Raw genomic sequence first — 9,172 nt, 5'->3', positions numbered from 1 at the left:
ATGCTAAAGCTGAAACTCCAGTACTTTGGCCACCTCATGCGATGAGTTGACTCATTGGAAAAGACTCTGATGCTGGGAGGGATTGGGGGCAGGAGGAGAAGGGGATGACAGAGGATGAGATGCCTGGATGGCATCACAGACTTGATGAACGTGGGTTTGGGTGAACTCTGGGAGTTGGTGATGGACAGGGAGGCCTGGCGTGCTGTGATTCATGGGGTCGCAAAGAGTCGGACATGACTGAGTGACTGAACTGAACTGACAGCCTTTAATTCTCCTTCACTTTTGAAGAATAGTTTTGCAGTGTCCAGAATTCTAGGTTATTGTTTTTCTTTTTTTTTCCTCTCAATATTTTATATATTTCACTCTACCTTCTTGCTTGCTTGGATTCTAGCTTCTGAGAAATCAATGTAATCTTTTTTGTTGTCTCTATGTAGATATGTCATTTTCCCCCATCTAGCTACTTCATAATTTTTTCGGAATTTATTCTTTGTCTTTATTTTCTGTAGTTGGAAAGTGATATGTCTAGATGTGTTTTTTTTGTTTTTATTTTTATCTTTTTGTGTTTGTGTGTGTGTGTGTGTGTGGTTTTGTTTTATTTTTATATTTTACCCTGCTTGGTTTCTCTTAGCTTACTGAATCTGTAGTTTGGTATCTGACATTAATTAATTTGAGGGAAATTCTGTCATATTATTTCACATATTATTTCTTCTCTACTCTTGTTCTTCTGATATTCCTATTACATGAATGATACACCTTTTGGTTTTGTCCCAAAGTCTTTAGATATTCTGTTTTGTTTCCTTTTTCTAGTTTTTATTCACTTTGTTTTTTACTTTTGAAGATCTGTTGAGGTAACCTCAAATTCAGAGATTCTTTCCTGATTTCCAGAGATTCTTTCAGCCATGCCCCTTCTACCAGTGAGTCCACCAGTGACATTCTTCATCTCTGTTACAGGGTTTTGTCCTTTGATATTTCTCTTTAATCCTTTCTTAACACTTTCATCTTTCTGCTTACACAATCCATTTGTTATTGTATATTATTTTATTCAGTAGAGTATTAATCATACTTATTCCTGGCCTGAAAATTCCAGCATTCCTACCGTAGCTGAACTGATGCTTTCTTTGTCTTTTCAGATTGTCCCTGTTCGGGCACCACTTGCCGGGGTCCAGCCCTGGTGGATCCAGGGAAATTCGAAGGAGAGATGGTGTTGGCGAATACACTGGCTTTAATTAAATATTAATTAGAGAAATAAAGAGTAATAGAATAAGGATAGCTCAGTAGGAAAATTCAGCGGAGAAAAGAGGCTGAATAACTTGGTTTACGTGGAAAGCTAGTAAAATTCCAAGGCAAGGAATTTACACACCTACGTAGGCCGCAGGCATCCTCCTGTTCTCCCGAAGGAGAGCAGACACTAAGGCCTCCCCAGTCAGATCTTAGAAGCCCAGGCATAATTAGTAGGCTTGACGAGCCTCCACGCCCCAGATGGAATTCAGCCAGACAATGAGAGAAAAAACGGCATGGGGAGACCAGTCTTTCGAGGAACTGATCCCATTTTTTATTTTTCCAGGGTCTGTTTTTATACACTGAGATGTTATACAAAGGTCACGCGGGGTCAGCAGTCCTGACTTTTATTAAAGTCAGGTGCTTTATACAAATGTATACAGAGGTCTTAGGGGTGTTACATCATCTTCTGGCCAGGGGACCTGCTGACAATTTATGACCCTCTCCTTGTGACAGCGGTCAGTCAACCAGAACACTTATTTCTCCAGGGGTGATTATTCTTAAAACAGATGCCACCTTCCAAAGGTACCAGATAAAGTTACATTCCTATAGGGTGAGGGTGTAGTGGGTTTTAATTGAGGAAAGAATTTGCGTAGCCTAAGGTCTAACGTGATTAATATCAAAGGTTAATACTTATTTCTTCTATATATTCATTAATGTGTATAAGGGCAGGGGATGTGGAGACTTAGCAGCAAACATTGGCTCAACAAATGAAAAACCCTTCACCAATACAATTTCTAATCAGCCCACTATACTATACTAATAGTTTTCTAACTTCTCTAAAGAACCTGTTTTTAGAAGGTTTAAAGTATCTCGTGCCTCTCACGGTTGGGAGGCGTGAACAATCACATGTGGCCAGACAAGCCTGTCAGGCAGGCTAGAGAAACTTCAGAGGAGTTTGTAGGTTGAAACACTCCTGCCCAGGAATTATTATTAACTGGAGCTCTAAGTTAACTCCTTCTCCAAAAGAGGTGGTGGGGGACAGCCTCCCGTAAAGTCAGAGGTGTAGGTGAGAGCACAAAGTAGTAAAGTAGGCAGACTCTGGTTTTGGGGGTAGATGCTCGAGAATTTCCAGGCGGACTCCTGACGCTCAATCCTGCCTTTGCGTACGTCGAGCCTCCTTATTCATGACCTTTTCCACGGGCGGAGTTCCTCACGCTGGCTCCCGGCATTAATGGACCTTAATTATTTTCTCAATAGCCAGTCATATTAGGTAAAGGAAATGCTATAAATACTAATGTGATGGTGAGATATAGGGGAAGGAGAAACATTCTATAGTACTAAGTTTAGGTCTCTGTTTTTTAGTCAGCCTAAGCCTCTGGACAGTGAACGTCACAAGTATTTCAGTTTTGTTTTTTGTTTTGTATTTTTTTTCCTTCATACTTAGTGTGAGAGTAGATGGGTAGAGTGCACTGGAGTTGGTGTTTCCCTTTTTCTACATGGAGCTGACTAGAGTTGTGTATTTCACTTACCCCAAATCATTTAAACTCTGATTAATACCCCAGCAGGTTAGGCTTTGGTTAACTAATTTCTCCTAAGAACAGACTTCATTGAAAAGAACAGCATGTGCTCTGTTTCAGAATGGTTCGTTTGCCCTCTTTTTACAGAAAGTACAATGGGAACCTTCTTACACTGTTGGTGGGAATGCAAACTAGTACAGCCACTATGGAGAACAGTGTGGAAATTCCTTTAAAAAATGGAAATAGAACTGCCATATGACCCAACAATCCCACTGCTGGGCATACACACCGAGGAAACCAGAATTGAAAGACACACGTGTACCCCGATGTTCATCGCAGCACTGTTTACAATAGCCAGGACATGGAAACAACCTAGATGTCCATCAGCAGATGAATAAATAAGAAAGCTGTGGTACATACACACAATGGAGTATTACTCAGCCATTAAAAAGAATACATTTGAATCAGTTCCAATGAGGTGGATGAAACTGGAGCCTGTTATACAGAGTGAAGTAAGCCAGAAAGAAAAAACCAATACAGTATACTAATGCATATATATGGAATTTAGAAAGATGTAATGACAACCCTGTATGCGAGACAGCAAAAGAGACACAGATGTATAGAACAGTCTTTTGGACTCGATGGGAGAGGGAGAGGGGGATGATTTGGGAGAATGGCATTAAAACATGTATAATATCATATAAGAAATGAATCGCCAGTCCAGGTTCGATGCAGAATACAGGAAGCTTGGGGCTGGGGCACTGGGATGACCCAGAGGTATGGTATGGTGGGAGTGGGGTTCAGGATGGGGAACACATGTACACCCGTGGTGGATGCATGTTGATGTATGGCAAAACCAATACAATATTGTAAAGTAAAAAATAAATAAATAAATAAATAAACAAATAAATAAATTAAAAAAAAAAAAAAAGAAAGTACAATGGAATATTTTTCTGATAGTTACTGTGAGAACCAGCTCCAATTCCAAGGGGAATATCTCACAAAGTTGTGGAGCACCTTCTACAAATGAGTCCTCTGGAGTTTTTATCTTTCATGTTGAGGCACTCACAATTCATCAGTTACAGTGTAGGCTTTCCTACCTTAGCAGAATCTCTCTGCCACTAAGCCATGACTCAATGTATCCACTTATCTCTCCGATCTTGGGACAGCTGTTTACCCTGTTTTCTTACCTCTCTTACAGATCCAAAAAGAGGTGTTGATTTTTTCCATCAACTCAGCTTTTTACTTGATGTTAAGATAAAGTTGTGATTTCTTACTTCCTTATATGCAAAACTAGAAACCAGATGTTGAACTTTGCTTGCCATTTTAAACCTTGAGTGGTAATATTTAACTCAGTCAACTTATTGGAGAATATTTGGGGCTTGATTATTTGCAAATATTTCATATACTTATATATTTTCAGCTGGAAAATGCATTTCCATTTACATACAACTGCATAATAAAAATCTGAGAGAGTTTCTACAGTTTACCTGCCTCTTATATTGTGCTGCTTTATCACATCTCTAGTTATTTCAGCTCATTATTGTTAGTGTAATGCAAAATGCTGTAATGCAAAAAGGTGAGTAAGGGCTGATGAACTAGGTAGATCCAAGTCTGTATTATATCCCTTGCTTCCTGACAAACCTTTTACTATTTCCACTTATTTTCCAATTCAAAAGAGAAAATTGGTTTAAGTTAAACCTGCTTTAAATTTTCTATTCTAAATATTTTCTGAAATGACTTTTATAACAACAATCTTAAAATTAAAACATAATTGAGTTAGTAAGCAGGTGAAATTATCTTATTACTACTGTAGTGTTTTCTGATCCACCTGTGTCTTAGAGAGGTGTTTGTGTTTTCATAAGATTCATTATTTCATTTCCAAGATAACTGCAGAGCTGAAAGAAGGAATTCAATTGACTGTCCATGTTTAATCTTGGCAAGACAATGTATTTTAAACAATACTTCTAGTTGTCATTTTAGTCATTTTTACCTATCAATAAAGTAGTTTAATCATTCAAAATGTATTTTGAAAAGATTCCTAATAAAACTTGATTAGTTTCTAATATGATTTCATTTGATTTAATATAAGCATTCTGGTTTTTCAGAAGTGTGCAATTATGTGGTACAAAGTATATATTACATGGCATAATGGGAATTTTTATCTGGCAGAAAATCAGCTTTATGTTCTAGGTAAAATTATCTTCATGGCCATAAAAAAAAGCATTGATATTGAGGCTAGTCATTTCTTTATTTCAATTGTTCTACTAGGGCCTATGTTTCTAGTTTGTAATAAGATCAGAATAAAGTCAAAACTAATGAGTGTTTTAAAATTATATCTAGAGATGGTTATAAATAGAATGATGGTTTCTATTAGAATATAGATTAAAAAAAGAACATTGCATACTATTTAAATCATTTAAGGTCACAACAATAAATGATAATAATTATTGTTTCATTTAAAACTTCATTTTCTTAGATATCATTTATTTAAGACTCCTCATTCTGAGTAAAAACCATACATAGAGAATAAGGAAACTATGCATTCTTATTCAGTAAAAATGGTGTCATCTTATTCATGTATAAAATTTACTAGCTGAAAGAATACTTAAGGCCTAATTGAAAGCTTATTTAGTTTATCATTTAATTATAATATACTTTCTAATTTTCTGACCCATAGTAGGTTAAAAATGTAATTAACAAAACAAATGATATGTTAATATAATGAAATACTAATAAAATGTTTAAATAAAATGTTAATATAACATTTTATATGAGGCACACAGTAATTTTTCTAAGAACAATAACATAAAAGAGGGTTCAGAAAAATAGTTAAAATTCTCATATTTAAGTAGCATGACAAATTGGACAAATCTATAATTTATGTGCAAAAGATTTTAGATTGTTTCTTTCAATATGAGGACATGTTTTATTATAGTTTCTAAGAGTTCAGCATTAAGCATAATATTTGTTATGATTTGCCTAGGGACGATAAAAGGTAAAAGTATATCTAGTATAGCAGTGCTGTTGATTCTGTAGCTCTGTTCTAAGACCTGAATTTCTGCTCTCTGACAATCATGTCAGGTATTGCCAGTGATTCTGGTCATGGCTCACCCTTTGGAAATGAAGTATTTGACCTATTCCTGAATATTTTATTGCATGTGTCATCATTTAAGGGTATTGTTGGCAGTATAAATTATATTTAAAAATATAATTTTGTTTTTCATAATATCTTAAAAATATATTATTTCAGTAAAAGAGCAGAAGTTGAGGAATGATGATATTTATTTGACAGAAGTACTACATAGGAGAAAAGAGAGGTGTGGAAGCTTTCTTAATAATTTGGGACACTGCCACTGGTTGCTGCAAAGGTTCACCTTAAAAGGGAGCTTGTTAAGAGAACTGCCCCCGCTTCCCCCAAAATTGAATTCCTGCCAGAACAGGATATATTCCATATAGCTGAGCATATTCTGCAAGGTCTGGCTGAACACGTGGGGATTCCTGAAGTAGATTAAAGGAAATCTGCCTAGAATTTATCAGACTTTATATACTCTTTCTCATATGGAAGATCTTCAGAAAATACAGAATTGTATAAAATAATGAGAAGAGGCAAAAAGTACACACTTAAGGTGGACACAGCAGCTTAAAATAAATTCAAGCAGGCAAAATAGTGTACATTTAATTTGTATAATAAAAGGAATAATTTTCTAATAGTTTTTTTTTTGTGTGTGTACACATTTTCTAATAGTATTTTGAAGTTAAAATGTATAACTCTCTAGTTAACAGTGAGGAAAGAATAAAAGAAATAAGGATAATCCTTTTGAACCCATAACAATGTTAAATTTATGAAAAAAGAAAGTGAAAACTGATATATGAGGCAGATTATTTAATTAAGTAGCAGAACATCTAAAAACTCTTCCTTTGTGTTGTATTTATGTAATTTGCAAAGAAGATAAGGATTCTCATTAAAAAATTCTTTTCAACCTGTTTGATATCTATTTTATTTATAAAGCAAATCCTTTTGTCTTTAATTTTTAAAATTCTCTTTCCCCCCCTCAGCTCAAGGAATAAATAAATAAATATTTAAAAGTTACAAAAAATCATGAAATCTCAGGGAGTAAGTGCTAGAGTGTTTGAGTATGCTAAACCGAGTTTATGAAAATTACCATTATATTTTTCCCACAATGATATAATTATTTTCAAAATGTCCGAGACTTGTGGAGTTAGAAGGGATGTTAAACGCAAATGTGTCCCAACTCCCGTGTGTCCAGAATGAGAAAACAGGGACTCAAAGACATAAAACTGGCTTGTGGGAGAGAAAGGACATAATCTTAAACATCTGATACCAACTTTAGGGTTCTTCCTAGCATGTCACCAATATTTGAGATGTTATTTCTGAACGTGAAAGTAAGCTTTTAACGAATTTCAGCTTCCAAAATGTATGATACTCGCTTAGAGTTCAGTTCAGTTCAGTTGTTCAGTTGTGTCTGACTCTTTGCGACCCTATGAACTGCACCATGCCAGGCCTTCCTGTCCATCACCAAATCCCAGAGTTTACCCAAACCCATGTCCATTGAGTCTGTGATGCCATCCAACCATCTCATCCTCTGTCGTCCCCTTCTCCTCCTGCCCTCAATCTTTCCCAGTATCAGGATCTTTTCAAATGAGTCAATGACAGTATGATCTCTGTTCGTTTCCAAGGCACACCATTCAATATCATGGTAATCCAAGTCTATGCCCCGATCAGTAATGCTGAGGAAGCTGAAGTTGAACGGTTCTATGAAGATCTACAAGACCTTTTAGAACTAACACTCAAAAAAAGATGTCCTTTTCATTATAGGGGACTGGAATGCAAAAGTAGGAAGTCAAGAAACACCTGGAGTAACAGGCAAAGTTGGCTTTGGAGTACAAAATGAAGCAGGGCAAAGGCTAATAGAGTTTTGCCAAGAGAATGCACTGGTCATAGCAAATACTCTTTTCCCTTAGAGTAAGTGAATTAAAATAAGAACATGAGTTAAAATATAATGAAGAACAGACATTGTTCTATATCAGTGAAGACTGATATACAGGGTAATTAAATAAATCCCATAAATTATGAAGGATGTAGTTATTTGGCTGGTTGGAGAATAGATAATATCCAAGCAAGAGGATTTAACACAAATCTTCACTTATGGAAGAAGCATTTTTTTTTTCTAAATAGATTTCAACTAATTTCATATAAAAGTACTTTGCAGCAGCTCAATGAGCATCTTTTCAATTGTTATAAATGGATTTTTCTAACTCTTCTAACTCCTCAAACAGGAAACATGTATAACTTATAGTTTGTAATAATAATCGAAGGTAACTTGAGCATGCAGTGGGAATGCAGTAAGCCAGATATCAGTAGACCTTGTTCTTAACTAGGTCTTTTAATTTATTTTCTTATAAATAAGGACAAACAAGGGGGTGGGCTCACATTTCATATTTTCAAGACAGTAAAAGTAGGTACTGCTCTGTCTACTTCAGTCAATATTAAGAAGGATCAAATGAAAGACCATATAAATGTTTATTTATAATCCTTTGTGTTGGTATGTCAGTTAAATTATTAAATGAAAGAGTATAGAGTTCCTGGTTTTCAGATGAATAATGGAACATTCCATTGTGCTCACTTCAGCAGCACATATATAGAGATTAGTATGGCCCCTGTGAAAGGATGACTCTCAAATTCTTGAAACGGTCCATATTTTTAAATATATAGCCAATGGGAATTTGCTCTGAACTCAGGGAACTCAAACAGGGGCTCTGAAACAAACTAGAGGGGTGGAATGGAGAGGGAGATGAAAAGGGGGTTCAAGAGGGAGGCCTATGGTGATTCATGATGGTGCTAGCAGAAACCAACAAAATTCTGTAAAGCAATTATCCTTCAACTCAAAAAAAAAGTAATCACTTTCTCAAGGCCATATAGATAAATAAACAGTACCAAAATCAAGAATAGATTTATGGTCAAATACTAAATTCCACTTAGATCCAAATTGTGGTATTCACTCATTATTTTCTTTAGTGCCACTTCCTTTCAGAGAATGTGTGATACTCTGTATGATAAGGGAGTATCACACATTTTTTCCAGAGGAAAAAATTATTATTCAAATATTTTACTATAAAACATTACCTTCCAATTGTTTTAGTGTTACATTTTGTACTTTTTGAAATATTGAAGTGCCTCCTTTTTGTACAGGTAAGATACTTGCACTATATTAGTCTGGTATGAAAAAGTGAAGCATTGTTTTGTAAATACTGAATCTATTTCCCTTACCAGTTAGTATTTAGTGCTTTTAAATTGATTTAAATATATTTTTACTTTTTTAAACAATTACAAATCCTTTCCAAACAACAGGACATAATTAATCCAGAAGTTATATTTTTGTATGCTTATGGCATTTATCTTTTTAGGGCCT

General features: G+C 35.3%; 1 pseudogene; it reads left to right on the top strand.

Annotated features, from left to right (window-relative positions):
* Positions 1–8,366: 8,366 nt before the first annotated feature.
* Positions 8,367–8,465, top strand: LOC129636366 (uncharacterized; annotated as a pseudogene).
* Positions 8,466–9,172: the final 707 nt, after the last annotated feature.

This window comes from Bubalus kerabau, chromosome 21 (genome assembly GCF_029407905.1).
Source record: "Bubalus kerabau isolate K-KA32 ecotype Philippines breed swamp buffalo chromosome 21, PCC_UOA_SB_1v2, whole genome shotgun sequence".
NCBI classification, from domain to species: domain Eukaryota; kingdom Metazoa; phylum Chordata; class Mammalia; order Artiodactyla; family Bovidae; genus Bubalus; species Bubalus kerabau.
This window is presented reverse-complemented; position numbering and strand designations above follow the sequence as displayed.